This window comes from Oncorhynchus gorbuscha, linkage group LG03 (assembly GCF_021184085.1).
Source record: "Oncorhynchus gorbuscha isolate QuinsamMale2020 ecotype Even-year linkage group LG03, OgorEven_v1.0, whole genome shotgun sequence".
NCBI lineage: Eukaryota > Metazoa > Chordata > Actinopteri > Salmoniformes > Salmonidae > Oncorhynchus > Oncorhynchus gorbuscha.
The window spans coordinates 89,789,289-89,804,496 of NC_060175.1; the positions used below are offsets into that span (position 1 = coordinate 89,789,289).

Here is a 15,208-nt window from a genome sequence, read left to right on the forward strand (position 1 = left end):
TAGGGACAGATCAATGGAGGTAGGGAGGAAGGGATGGAGGTAGGGAGGGGGGAGAAAGGGATGGAGATAGGGATGGAGGGATGGAGGTAGGGAGGGATAGATGGAGGTAGGGAGGGAGGGATGGAGGTAGGGGGAAGGGATGGAGGGAGGTAGGGAGAGATGTAGGTAAGGAGAGATGGAAGTAGGGAGGGATGGATGGAAGTAGGGAGAGATCAATGAAGGTAGGGAGGGAGGGATAGATGGATGGAGGTAGGGAGGGATGGAGGTAGGGATAGATGGATGGAAGTAGGGAGGGAGGGATAGATGGATGGAGGTAGGGAGGGAGGGAGGGATGGAGGTAGGGAGGGAGGGATGGAGGTAGGGAGGGAGGAATGGAAGTAGGGAGGGAGGAATGGAAGTAGGGAGGGAGGGATAGATGGATGGAGGTAGGGAGGGATGGAGGTAGGGATGGAGGTAGTGAGGGATGGAGGTAGTGAGGGATGGAGGTATGGAGGGATGGAGGTAGGGAGGGATGGAGGTAGTGAGGGAGGGATGGAGGTAGGGAGGGAGCGATGGAGGGAGGTAGGTAGGTAGGGAGAGATGGAGATAGGGACAGATGGAGGTAGGGAGGGATGGATGGAAGTAGGGAGGGATGGATGGAGGTAGGGATAGATGGATGGAGGTAGGGAGGGATGGAGGGATAGATGGATGGAGGTAGGGAGGGATGGAGGTAGGGATAGATGAATGGAGGTTGGGAGGGATGGAGGTAGGGAGGGATGGATGGATGGAGGTAGGGATAGATGAATGGAGGTAGGGAGAGATGGAGGTAGGGAGGGACGGAGGTAGGGATAGATGGATGGAGGTAGGGAGGGACGTAGGGAGGGATGGAGGTAGGGATAGATGGATGGAGGTAGGGAGGGATGGATGGAGGTAGGGAGGGATGGATGGAGGTAGGGAGGGATGGGGGTAGGATGGAGGGAGGGATGGATGTAGGAACGAGAGAGGGATGGAGGTAGGGACAGATGGAGGTAGGGACAGTTGGAGGTAGGGTCAGATGGGAGTAGGGACAGATGGGAGGTAGGGACAGATGGGAGGTAGGGACAGATGGGAGGTAGGGTCAGATGGGAGGTAGGGTCAGATGGGAGGTAGGGACAGATGGAGGTAGGGACAGATGGAGGTAGGGACAGATGGAGGTAGGAACAGATGGAGGTAGGGACAGATGGGAGGTAGGGTCAGATGGAGGTAGGGTCAGATGGAGGTAGGGTCAGATGGAGGTAGGGTCAGATGGAGGTAGGGTCAGATGGAGGTAGGAGGTAGGGACAGATGGAGGTAGGGACAGATGGAGGTAGGGACAGATGCAGGTAGGGACAGATGTAGGTAGGGACAGATGGATGTAGGGACAGATGGATGTAGGGACAGATGGATGTAGGGACAGATGGGAGGTAGGGACAGATGGAGGTAGGGACAGATGGAGGTAGGGACAGATGGAGGTAGGGACAGATGAGAGGTAGGGACAGATGGGAGGTAGGGACAGATGGGAGGTAGGGACAGATGGGAGGTAGGGACAGATTGAGGTAGGGACAGATGGGAGGTAGGGACAGATGGGAGGTAGGGACAGATGGGAGGTAGGGACAGATGGAGGTAGGGACAGATGGAGGTAGGGACAGATGGGAGGTAGGGACAGATGGGAGGTAGGGACAGATGGGAGGTAGGGACAGATTGAGGTAGGGACAGATGGGAGGTAGGGACAGATGGGAGGTAGGGACAGATGGGAGGTAGGGACAGATGGAGGTAGGGACAGATGGAGGTAGGGACAGATGGAGGTAGGGACAGATGGAGGTAGGGAGAGGTAGTCAGAACCGAATAGAGGCAGATAGGTCTTTTGATGGAGGAATGGAAGGTGGGATGGAGGAAAGGAGAGGGGAAAGGAGGGAAAGGTAGAGCCGAACACAGAGAGCAGGCCTCTGGGAGCATTTCATTTGCCGAATTGTCTCCTGTGAAGTGAGAATGGGCTATTGATTTTAGGCAGGCTACAGCACCTGGCCCTCTCTTCTGTAGGCTGTGTGATCCACACAAACAGACTGACTGATAAGCAATGGAGGGAGAGGGAGAGGGAAAGGGAAAGGGAGAGGGAAAGGGAGAGGGAGAGGGAGAGGCCCAGTGCTTTAAGCCCAAGCCAAGTACCATCACATCAAACACAGGAAAACAATGCAACTGTATTTTAGACGCCAGATGGGTTAAAATAATGAATAATTTCACAAATCCATAATTATAATAACAATAATAATATTGTTAACTTCTCCATGTACTGTACGTCTGAGCCGCAGAGAAACAAGTAGGATACTGTATGTAACAGTGTAACACAGACTTTAGAGTGGAACAAACTATTCTCTGAACAAACAAATCTCAATGCTCTTTTTCAAAACTACCTCTCGCCACTTCTAGCATCCCCAACACCATGCTGGCACTGTACTGGAGTAGAGAACCAGAAGTCCAACACTTACTCTATGAAGTAAACCATGCCCGTCTCTGTGTAGGCCATCTCCCAGGTCTTGGGCAGCGGTTCCTGGCTCTCGTCACGTGGTAAGGTGCTCCAGGTCCGGAAGTCCACAGCCCCACTACTGGACTGGTTATAGCTGGGTACAGCCTTCCTCCACTCCTGTCCAGCCTTGTCCTTGTGCTCTGTGGCCATATCACAGGAGGGAGAGAAAGACAGGGGGAAGGAGAAGGGTGGTGAGCGTGTGGAGGCTGCAGGGTGAGCATGTGGAGGCTGCATGGTGAGCGTGTGGAGGCCGGGTGGTGAGAGTGTGGAGACTGGGTGGTGAGCGTGTGGAGGCTGGATGGTGAGAGTGTGGAGGCTGGATGGTGAGAGTGTGGAGGCTGGGTGGTGAGAGTGTGGAGGCTGGGTGGTGATGGTGTGGGGGCTGGGTGGTGAGCGTGTGGAGGCTGGGTGGTGAGAGTGTGGAGGCTGGGTGGTGATGGTGTGGAGGCTGGGTGGTGAGCGTGTGGAGGCTGGGTGGTGAGCCCTGTGAGCTCCATGCATCTCTCTCTGCAGCTTCCCTGGACAGACTGACTGTAGGCTTTAGACTGTTACACACAGCAAAGAACAGGAGAGGGAGAGAAAGGGGAGTAGAGAAAGGGAGAGGACAGAGAGAGAGAGAAAGGAGAGTAGAGAAAGGAAGAGGACAGAGAGAGGGGAGTAGAGAAAGGAAGAGGACAGAGAGTGAGAGAGAGGGGAGTAGAGAAAGGGAGAGGACAGAGAGAGAGAGAAAGGAGAGTAGAGAAAGGAAGAGGACAGAGAGAGAGAGGGGAGTAGAGAAAGGAAGAGGACAGAGAGAGAGAGAGAGAGAAAGAGGGGAGTAGAGAAAGGGAGAGAGGAGAGAGAGAGAGAGAGAGAGAGAGAGAGAGAGAGAGAGAGAGAGAGAGAGAGAGAGAGAGAGAGAGAGAGAGAGAGAGAGAGAGAGAGAGAGAGAGAGAGAGAGAGAGAGAGAGAGAGAGAGAGAGAGAGAGAGGGGAGAGAGAAAGGGAGAGGACAGAGAGAGAGAGAAAGAGAGAGAAAGAGAGAGAGAAAGGAAGAGGACAGAGAGAGAGAGAGAGAGAGAGAGAGAGAGAGAGAGAGAGAGAGAGAGAGAGAGAGAGAGAGAGAGAGAGAGGGGGACAGAGAGAGAGAGAAGAGAAAGGAGAGGACAGAGAGAGAGAGAGAAAGGGGAGAGAGAAAGGAAGAGGACAGAGAGAGAGAGAGAAAGGAAGAGGACAGAGAGAGAGAGAGAGAGAGAGAGAGAGAGAGAGAGAGAGAGAGAGAGAGAGAGAGAGAGAGAGAGAGAGAGAAAGAGAGACAGAGAGAGAGAGAGAGGAAGAGGAGAGGAAGAGAGAGAGAGAGAAAGAAAGAGGGGAGTAGAGAAAGGAAAGAGAGGACAGAGAGAGAGAGACAAAGAGGGAGTAGAGAAAGGAAGAGGACAGAGAGAGAAAGGGAGTAGAGAAAGGAAGAGGACAGAGAGAGAGAGAGAGAGAGAGAGAGAGAGAGAGAGAGAGAGAAATAGGGGAGTAGAGAAAGGGAGAGAGAGAGAGAGAGAGAGAGAGAGAGAGAGAGAGAGAGAGAGAGAGAGAGAGAGAGAGAGAGAGAGAGAGAGAGGGGGAGTAGAGAAAGGGAGAGGACAGAGAGAGAGAGAGGGGAGTAGAGAAAGGGAGAGGACAGAGAGAGAGAGAGGGGAGTAGAGAAAGGGAGAGGACAGAGAGAGAGAGAGAGAGGAGTAGAGAAAGGGAGAGGACAGAGAGAGAGAGAGAGAGAGAGAGAGGGAGAGAGAGAGAGAGAGAGAGAGAGAGAGAGAGAGAGAGAGAGAGAGAGAGAGAGAGAGAGAGAGGGAGAGGAGTAGAGAGAGAGAGAGAGAGAGAGAGAGAGAGAGAGAGAGAGAGAGAGAGAGAAAGAGGGGAGTAGAGAAAGGAAGAGGACAGAGAGAGAAAGGGGAGTAGAGAAAGGGACAGAGAGAGAGAGAGAGAGAGAGAGAGAGAGAGAGAGAGAGAGAGAGAGGAGGGGAGTAGAGAAAGGAAGAGGACAGAGAGAGAGAGAGAGAGAGAGAGAGAGAGAGAGAGAGAGAGAGAGAGAGAGAGAGAGAAAGAGGGGAGAGAGGAAGGGAAGGAGGACAGAGAGAGAGAGGGGAGTAGAGAAAGGGAGAGAGAGAGAGAGAGAGAGAGAGAGAGAGAGAGAGAGAGGAGAGAGAGAGAGAGGGAGGGGAGAGAAAGGGAGAGGACAGAGAGAGAGAGAGAGAGAGGGGAGTAAAGAAAGGGAGAGGACAGAGAGAGAGAGAGGGGAGTAGAGAAAGGGAGAGGACAGAGAGAGAGAGAGAGAGAGAGGGGAGTAGAGAAAGGGAGAGGACAGAGAGAGAGAGAGAGAGAGAGAGAGAGAGAGAGAGTAGAGAAAGGGAGAGGACAGAGAGAGAGAGAGAGAGAGAGAGAGAGAGAGAGAGAGAGAGAGAGAGGGGAGTAGAGAAAGGGAGAGGACAGAGAGAGAGAGAGAGGGGAGTAGAGAAAGGGAGAGGACAGAGAGAGAGAGAGAAAGAGACAGAAGTGCAGCAAGTGTGCCACAGGATTTGCATGTCAGCAGTGATGTTCTGTAGAGCGAGAGGCTCAACGGCAACAAGGGCAGAGCTGACCAACACCACACTTCAGCCTTACCGAGCCCCTATTAGCATCACTAAACCTTGCCCTGTGAGAGTGTGTGTGTGTGCGTGCATGCACTTTATCTGCAGGATTGGATTTGCATGCCTCTGACCTAGCTCATTACTGTATTCAGAGTTGACTTCTGATCTGAAGGGAGAAAGAAAACTACCCATAAAAGAGGACGAGCTGTCAGAAGGAGAGTAAAGTGCATGACATGAAAGTTAAGTGATTTTCTTTACATAGGGTACTCATTCAATGGTTTTTCTTGATTTTCACTATTTTATACATTGTAGAATAATAATGAAGACATCATTCAATATACACTATATATACAGAGGTATGTGGACACCCTTCAAATTAGTGGATTTGGCTATTTCAGCCACACTCGTTGCTGACAGGTTTATAAAATTTAGCACACAGCCATGAAATCTCCATAGCCAAACATTGGCAGTAGAGTGGCCTTACTGAAGAGCTTAGTAACTTTCAACGTGGCACCGTCATATGACTTTTCCAATGAGTCAGTTCATCAAATTTCTGAATGTCAACTGTAAGTGCTGTTACTGTGATGTCGAAACGTCTAGGAGCAACAACGGCTCAGTTGTGAAGTGGTAGGCCATAAAAGCTCACAGAACAGGACTGCGGAGTGCTGAAGCGCATAGCGTGTAAAAAACGTCTGCGCTCGGTTGCAACACTCATGTCAGCACAATAACTGTTCGTCGGGAGCTTCATGAAATGGGTTTCCATGGCTGAGCAGCCGCACACAAGCCTAAGATCACCATGTGTAATGCCACTTGTCGGCTGGAGGGGTGTAAAGCTCGCCACCATTGAATTCTGAAGCAGTGGAAATGCGATGATTCACGCATCACCATCTCGCAGTCCGACGAACGAATCTGGGTTTGGCGGATGTCAGGAGAACACTACCTGCCCCAATGCATAGTGCCAACAGTAAAGTTTGGTGGAGGAGTACTGGTCTGGGGCCACTTTTCAAAGTTTGGACTAAGCCCCTTAGTTCCAGAGAAGGGAAATCTTAACGCTATAGCGTACAATAAATAAATATACAATTCTGTGCTTCCAATTTTGTGGCAGCAGTTTGGGGAAGGCCCTTTCCTGTTTCAGCATGACAATGCCCCGTGCCCAAACCTAGGTCCATACAGAAATGGTTTGTTGAGTTTGGTGTGGAAGAACTCGACTGGCCTGCACAGAGCCCTGACCTCAACCCCATCAAACACCTTTGGGAAGAATTGGAACGCCGAATAATGCTCTTTTGGCTGAATGGAAGCAAGTCCCTGCAACAATGCTCAAACATCTAGTGGAACGTCTTCCCAGAAGAGTGGAGGCTGATATAACAGCAAAGGGGGGACCAACTCCATATTAATGCCCATGATTTTGAAATAAGATGTTTGACGAGCAGATGTCCACATACTTTTGGTCATGTAGTGTATAATAGTATTTTTTGATGCATGTACAATACGCCTGAATTTATGTCATCCTCCCTGCTACTTTGCAAGCCTATTGAGAAAAGCATCCATTCAGTCAGGAGACTCACCGGGGACAGCTATAGGTGATGTGGGTATGATGCACTACATAGGTAAAAGTAGAACTGAGGGTGTCTCGTCAAGAACAAAATAAATCATTTGGAGGAAAAACGTGAATCGAGTGTTCTCTACATCCAACCCATGCACCCATTGTTGTGTGTGCCCAAGGCTATAGTGATAGAGATGGTGTGCAGGGGAACAGCTCAGGTCTGCACGCCTTGCTAATGTGGCTCTCTGTTTGCACAGACAATGGCCTGTCTAACTGTTCCTAGACCTGTGCTTCAGTCTCTTTTCCTATATTGGTAGAGCATGGCGCTTGGAAAGGCCGGGCCATGGGTTCGATTCCATCTGGTGTCACCCATATGAAAGATGTATGTATGCATGACTGTAAGGCGCATTGGATCATAGTGTCAGCTAAATGGCATATTTTACTTGGTATTATTGAGGAGTCAGAGTAAGAGCACTGATATAGGATCAGTTTGTCTTTTGAATAAGACTTTATGGACAGCGGGAACCTGATCCTAGATCAGTATACCTCCACTGAGACACTTTATTTTACTGTTCTTAGAACTGTGTTTAGCAGCCCAGCCCTCAGGGCCTTCCCAAGGCCCCTCTGATATGCACAACTGCCTGATCACAACTGAGACATTAAATCAGGCAGAGAAAGTACAACCCAGGTGCCCAGCTGCAGGCAGGACCCTGGGATGGGTACAGGGTACAGTCATGGGCATGGGCTTAGGTCCATGGGACTAGACAGGCTCACCATCTGACAGACGGGAGGGCTACATTGTCCTCTCTGTCATTGGCACCATGCGGACTCGGAACGGGGGAATGCCCTTTGGACGGAGCCAGAGAGAACCACAGACCAAACAGGGGACTGCTGTGCTGTGGGAACAGAGAGGAGCAGGGGCCAGCTGGAAGCACCCCAAGCCCAGAGGAGAGGCACTCTACAGGGGAAGCCTGGAGGGCAAATGGGACAAGACCAGACGCTGATCCAGGGATGGCGGAATGGGTCCCAATGTACCCAATCACTCTCTGTCTATCATATCGTCTACAGTATGTCCCCCATCTTATGTGCATAGCCTCCTCCATGGTACCACACTGGTCTCATCAATGGTTGCTGTATACACCACGGGGAACCTTTTCTTCAGAAAATGTTTTGGCCATGTTTGGAATCCATTATCTGGATAAGACTCCTTTCCTATATGCCCAGTTGGATGCTGCCTTTTCTCTACGAGCTGTGGCACTTGTGGTTTTTGTTTTCGTTTACAGTTCATGTGAGGATAATATCTCCAAGGGAAATAAAACAAGAACTAGGGATTTCTACATTATTGATCCAGCTAGATGGAGAACGACTTGACTTTGTAGAGTTTGTATTTAGAAGAGACCTTCTGTAAGGGACAGATGGATAATCCTGGGATGTCCCATTTGGGGGAAAGAGAGAATGAGTGTGATGGAGGGTGGAGGGAATGAGTGTGATGGAGGGTGGAGGAAATTAAGGTGATGGTGGGTGGAGGAAATGAGGGTGGTGGTGGGTGGAGGGGATGAGGGTGATGGTGGGTGGAGGGGATGGGGTGATGGTAGGTGGAGGGAATGAGGGTGATGGTGGGTGGAGGGAGGGAATGAGGGTGATGGTGGGTGGAGGGAGGGAATGAGGGTGATGGTGGGTGGAGGGAGGGAATGAGGGTGATGGGTGGAGGGAATGAGGGTGATGGGTGGAGGGAATGAGGGTGTGGGTGGAGGGAATGAGGGTGATGGTGGCTGGAGGGAATGAGGGTGATGGTGGGTGGAGGGAATGAGGGTGATGGTGGGTGGAGGGAATGAGGGTGATGGTTGAGGGAATGATGGTGGTGGTGGGTGGAGGGAATGAGGATGATGGGTGGAGGGAATGAGGGTGATGGTGGGAGGGAATGAGGGTGATGGTGGGTGGAGGGAGGGAATGAGGGTGATGGGTGGAGGGAATGAGGGTGATGGTGGGTGGAGGGAGGGAATGAGGGTGAAGGGTGAAGGGAATGAGGGTGATGGGTGAAGGGAATGAGGGTGATGAAAATAAAAGCGCTTTCTCTTTCTTATCCCTTTCTCTCATTTTGGGCATCATGGGCAGCTGGTGTTGAGCCAGAACAAATGTATCTCCGACAAAGTGAAAGAGTGAATGTTCGAGCATATTAGGCGCACTGGGATGTCGCCATTGGTTGTGATAAATTAGGGGCACTAGTTGCGTTCAAATCAAATCAAAGCAAATGTTATTAGTCACATGCGCCGAATACAACAGGTGTAGACCGTACAGGGAAATGCTTACTTACGAGCACCTAACCGACAATGCCGTTTTAAAAAATAAGGATACGAGATAATAAATACAAGTAATTAAAGAGGAGCAGTAAAAAATAACATTATATACAGGGGGGTGCCGGTACAGAGTCAATGTGCAGGGGCACCGGTTAGTTGAGGTAGAATGTAGAGTTAATTAAAGTGACTATGTATTGATAACAACAGAGAGTGGCAGTGGTGTGGTGTGGAGAGGGGAGGGGGAGCAATGTGAATAGTCTGGGTAGGCATTTGACTAGATGTTCAGGAGTCTTATGGCTTGGGGGTAGAAGATGTTTAGAAGCCTCTTGGAAACACTGCGGGATGACTCGTTAATATAGTGTCAAAAGACACCGGTGTCTGTAATCATGGCCAGGAGTGGCTAATATCATTGGTTAATAATCAAATATTAAAAATGTCATACAAAGAACAGCATACAAACAAATGGAGAGCATACGATCATAGATTAATTTGACTATACAAGTTTACAAACAATTACAATGGCAAAGTCACAATAATCACAAGAATGGCTTCAGATCAAAGTTAACCAATGATATTAGGCCACTCCTGGCCATGATTACAGACACCTGTGTCTTTTGACACGATATAAACGAGTCATCCCGCAGTGTTTGTGATTATACCCTGATGAAGACAGCTTGGCTGTCCAAACGTTGGTATTACATTTTTGCATCTGAGCTCCAAGAGTGTGCGGCTCTCTTTTATTTTCAAGTTTCTACTCCGCTAGCCAGCACCTCGTCTTAATAGGTGTGCATTTCTTTTTCTTCTAGAAGTCTCTTGGATCTAGACTTGGCGCTTCGGTACCGCTTGCCGAGCGGTAGCAGAGGGAACAGTCTATGACTAGGGTGGCTGGATTCTTTGACAATTTTCGGGGCCTTCCTCTGACACTGCATGGTACAGAGGTCCTGGATGGCAGGAAGCTAGGCCCCAGTGATGTACTGGGCCGTTCGCACTACCCTCTGTAGTGCGTTGCGGTCGGGGGCCGTGCAGTTGCCATACCAGTCAGGATGCTCTTGATGGTTCAGCTGTAGAACCTTTTGAGGATCTGAGGAAATGTTTCAGTCTCCTGAGGGGGAATAGGTTTTGTCGTGCCCGCTTCACGACAGTCATGCTGTGCTTGGACCATGTTAGTTTGTTGGTGATGTGGACACCAAGGAACTTGAAGCTCTCACCCTGCTCCACTGCAGCCCCGTCGGTGAGAATGGGGACGTGCTCCGCCTTCTTTTTCCTGTAGTCCACAATCATATCCTTTGTCTTGATCACGTTGAGGGAGAGGTTGTTGTCCTGGTACTGTCTCGTTATTGTCGGTGATCAGGCCTACCACTGTTGTGTCATCTGCAAATTTAATGATGGTGTTGGAGTCGTGCCTGGCCGTGCAGTCATGAGTGAACACGCACCCCTGAGGAGCCTCTGTGTTGAGGATCAGCGTGGCGGATATGTTGTTACATACCCTTACCACCTGGGGGCGGCCCGTCAGGAAGTCCAGGATCCAGTTGCAGAGGGAGGTGTTTAGCCCCAGAGTCCTTAGGTTATTGATAAGCTTTGAGGACACTACATTGATGAAAGCTGAGCTGTAGTCAATGAACAGCATTCTCACATAGGTGTTCCTTCTATCCAGGTGGGAAAGGGCAGTGTGGAGTGCAATAGAGATTGCATCATCTGTGGATCTGTTGGGGTAGTATGAAAATTGGAGTGGTTCTAGGGTTTCTGGGATGATGGTGTTGATGTGAGCCATGACCAGCCTTTCAAAGCACTTCATGGCTACAGATGTGAGTGCTACAGGTCGGTAGTCATTTAGGCATGTTACCTTAGTGTTCTTGGGCACAGGCACTATGGTGGTCTGCTTAAAACATGTTGGTATTACAGACTTGGACTGGGAGAGTTTGAAAATGTCAGTGAAGACACTTGCTAGTTGGTCAGCGCATTCTCGCAGTACATGTCCTGGTAATCATTCTGGCCCTGCGGCCTTATGAATGTTGCCCTGTCTAAAGGTCTTACACACATCGGCTGTGGAGAGCGTGACCACACAGTCATCCGGTACAGCTGGTGCTCTCATGCATGTTTCAGTGTTATTTGCCTCAAAGTGAGCATAGAAGTAGTTTAGCTCGTCTGGTAGGCTCGTGTCACTGGGCAGCTCTTGGCTGTGCTTCCCTTTGTAGTCTGTAATTGTTCCACATCCGACGAGCGTCAGAGCCGGAGTAGTACGACTCGATCTTAGTTTTGTATTGATGCTTTGCCTATTTGATGGTTCGTCTGAGGGCATAGCGGGATTTCTTATAAGCTTCCGGGTTATAGTCCCACTCCTTGAAAGCGGCAGCTCTAGCCTTTAGCTCAGTGCGGATGCTGCCTATAATCCATGGTTTGAGGTTTGGGAATGTATGTGTGATCACTGTGGGGACGACGCCATCGATGCATTTATTGATGAAGCCAATGACAGCTGTGGTGTACTCCTCAATGCAATTGGAGGAACCCGGAACATATTCCAGTCTGTGATAGCAAAACAGTCCTGTAGTTTAGCATCTGCTTCATCTGACCACTTTTTTATTGATCTAGTCACTGGTGCTTCCTGCTTGCTTGTAAGGATATACTTATGGTCAGATTTTCCAAATGGAGCGCGAGGGAGATCTTTGTAAGCATCTCTGTGTGTGGAGTAGCGGAGTATAGGTGGTCCAGAGTTATTTTCCCTCTGGTTGCGCATTTAACATGTTGATAGAAATGAGGTAATTGGTCTTGGCCATGGTGGAGAGTTTGGAATCTGATTGATTGCTTCTTTGGACAGGTGTCTTTTATACAGGTAACAAACTGAGATTAGGAGCACTCCCTTTAAGAGTTTACACTCCCTTTAAGAGTTTACACTCCCTTTAAGAGTTTACACTCCCTTTAAGAGTGTGCGCCTAATCTCAGCTCGTTACCTGTATAAAAGAAACATGGGAGCCAGAAATCTTTCTGATTGAGAGGGGGTCAAATAGTTATTTCCCTCATTAAAAGGCAAATCAATTTATAACATTTTTGACATGCATTTTTCTGGATTTCATTGTTGTTATTCTGTCTCTCACTGTTCAAATTAACCTACCATTAAAATTATAGACTGATCATTTCTTTGTCAGTGGGCAAATGTACAAAATCAGCAGGAGATCAAATACTTTTTTCCTTCACTGTATGTACCTATAGATATGGTTAAAGTGACTATGCATATATGATGAACAGAGAGTAGCAGAAGCGTAAAAACGCAGATAAACGAAGAAAAAACAAAATCGGTTGGGGGCACGTAAAACATCTGCCTTCTGCTCCGGCGCCATTTTAACTACCAACAATATCAATGTTGTTGATGATCAGTTTGAGGCAGTTTGTGGGAGAGGATGGGAACATGTTGCAGGACAACATGGACAGGACATCTTACCTGTGAGTCCGTTGACCAGGGGAGACCTCTCTCTCTCCTCCTCGTCCTCCTCCTCGGGGGCTGCACTGTCCTTCCTGTCCATCTTGCTGACGGAGGTGGTGCGTTTCCTCTGGACCTCTGTATCAAACTCCTCATCAAACAGCACCTGATCCACCAGGTCAGGCTGCACCGGGCTGGGCTCCGCTGGGGGCTTGGGCGTCCCGTAGTAGTTCCCTGGTAGAGAACAAACACAGCCGTGTCAATAGAAACAGTCAGTAACCTGGTAGAGAACACACACAGCCGTGTCAATAGAAACAGTCAGTAACCTGGTAGAGAACACACACAGCCGTGTCAATAGAAACCGTCAGTAACCTGGTAGAGAACACACACAGCCGTGTCAATAGAAGCAGTCAGTAACCTGGTAGAGAACACACACAGCCGTGTCAATAGAAACAGTCAGTAACCTGGTAGAGAACACACACAGCCGTGTCAATAGAAACAGTCAGTAACCTTAACCTTAGTAAGCTTAACATCCTTATCATTTATCGCCCTCCAGGTTCCCTCGGAGAGTTCATCAATGAGCTTGATGCCTTGATAAACTCCTTTCCTGAGGACGGCTCACCTCTCACAGTTCTGGGCGACTTTAACCTCCCCACGTCTACCTTTGACTCTTTCCTCTTCTTTCCACTCCTCTCCTCTTTTGACCTCACCCTCTCACCTTCCCCCCCTACTCACAAGGCAGGCAATACGCTCGACCTCATCTTTACTAGATGCTGTTCTTCCACTAACCTCATTGCAACTCCCCTCCAAGTCTCCGACCACTACCTTGTATCCTTTTCCCTCTCGCTCTCATCCAACACCTCCCACACTGCCCCTACTCGGATGGTATCGCGCCGTCGCAACCTTCGCTCTCTCTCCCCCGCTACTCTCTCCTCTTCCATCTTATCATCTCTTCCCTCCGCTCAAACCTTCTCCAACCTATCTCCTGATTCTGCCTCCTCAACCCTCCTCTCCTCCCTCTCTGCATCCTTTGACTCTCTATGTCCCCTATCCTCCAGGCCGGCTCGGTCCTCCCCTCCCGCTCCGTGGCTCGATGACTCATTGCGAGCTCACAGAACAGGGCTCCGGGCAGCCGAGCGGAAATGGAGGAAAACTCGCCTCCCTGCGGACCTGGCATCCTTTCACACCCTCCTCTCTACATTTTCCTCCTCTGTCTCTGCTGCTAAAGCCACTTTCTACCACGCTAAATTCCAAGCATCTGCCTCTAACCCTAGGAAGCTCTTTGCCACCTTCTCCTCCCTCCTGAATCCTCCTCCCCCTCCCCCTCCTCCCTCTCTGCAGATGACTTCGTCAACCATTTTGAAAAGAAGGTCGACGACATCCGATCCTCGTTTGCTAAGTCAAACGACACCGCTGGTTCTGCTCACACTGCCCTATCCTGTGCTCTGACCTCTTTCTCCCCTCTATCTCCAGATGAAATCTCGCGTCTTGTGACGGCCGGCCGCCCAACAACCTGCCCGCTTGACCCTATCCCCTCCTCTCTTCTCCAGACCATTTCCGGAGACCTTCTCCCTTACCTCACCTCGCTCATCAACTCATCCCTGACCGCTGGCTACGTCCCTTCCGTCTTCAAGAGAGCGAGAGTTGCACCCCTTCTGAAAAAACCTACACTCGATCCCTCCGATGTCAACAATTACAGACCAGTATCCCTTCTTTCTTTTCTCTCCAAAACTCTTGAACGTGCCGTCCTTGGCCAGCTCTCCCGCTATCTCTCTCTGAATGACCTTCTTGATCCAAATCAGTCAGGTTTCAAGACTAGTCATTCAACTGAGACTGCTCTCCTCTGTATCACGGAGGCGCTCCGCACTGCTAAAGCTAACTCTCTCTCCTCTGCTCTCATCCTTCTAGATCTATCGGCTGCCTTCGATACTGTGAACCATCAGATCCTCCTCTCCACCCTCTCCGAGTTGGGCATCAGCGGCGCGGCCCACGCTTGGATTGCGTCCTACCTGACAGGCCGTTCCTACCAGGTGGCGTGGTGAGAATCTGTCTCCTCACCACGCGCTCTCACCACTGGTGTCCCCCAGGTCTCTGTTCTTGGCCCTCTCCTATTCTCGCTATACACCAAGTCACTTGGCTCTGTCATAACCTCACATGGTCTCTCCTATCATTGCTATGCAGACGACACACAATTAATCTTCTCCTTTCCCCCTTCTGATGACCAGGTGGCGAATCGCATCTCTGCATGTCTGGCAGACATATCAGTGTGGATGACGGATCACCACCTCAAGCTGAACCTAGGCAAGACGGAGCTGCTCTTCCTCCCGGGGAAGGACTGCCCGTTCCATGATCTCGCCATCACGGTTGACAACTCCATTGTGTCCTCCTCCCAGAGCGCCAAGAACCTTGGCGTGATCCTGGACAACACCCTGTCGTTCTCAACCAACATCAAGGCGGTGGCCCGTTCCTGTAGGTTCATGCTCTACAACATCCGCAGAGTACGACCCTGCCTCACACAGGAAGCGGCGCAGGTCCTAATCCAGGCACTTGTCATCTCCCGTCTGGATTACTGCAACTCGCTGTTGGCTGGGCTCCCTGCCTGTGCCATTAAACCCCTTCAACTCATCCAGAACGCCGCAGCCCGTCTGGTGTTCAACCTTCCCAAGTTCTCTCACGTCACCCCGCTCCTCCGTTCTCTCCACTGGCTTCCAGTTGAAGCTCGCATCCGCTACAAGACCACGGTGCTTGCCTACGGAGCTGTGATGGGAACGGAACCTCAGTACCTCCAGGCTCTGATCAGGCCCTACACCCAAACAAGGGCACTGCGTTCATCCAC

At 50.3% G+C, this 15,208-nt stretch overlaps 1 pseudogene; it reads right to left on the bottom strand.

Moving 5' to 3' along the window:
* Positions 1 to 15,208, bottom strand: part of LOC124032174 — a 308,194-nt pseudogene that overhangs the window by 73,138 nt on the left and 219,848 nt on the right.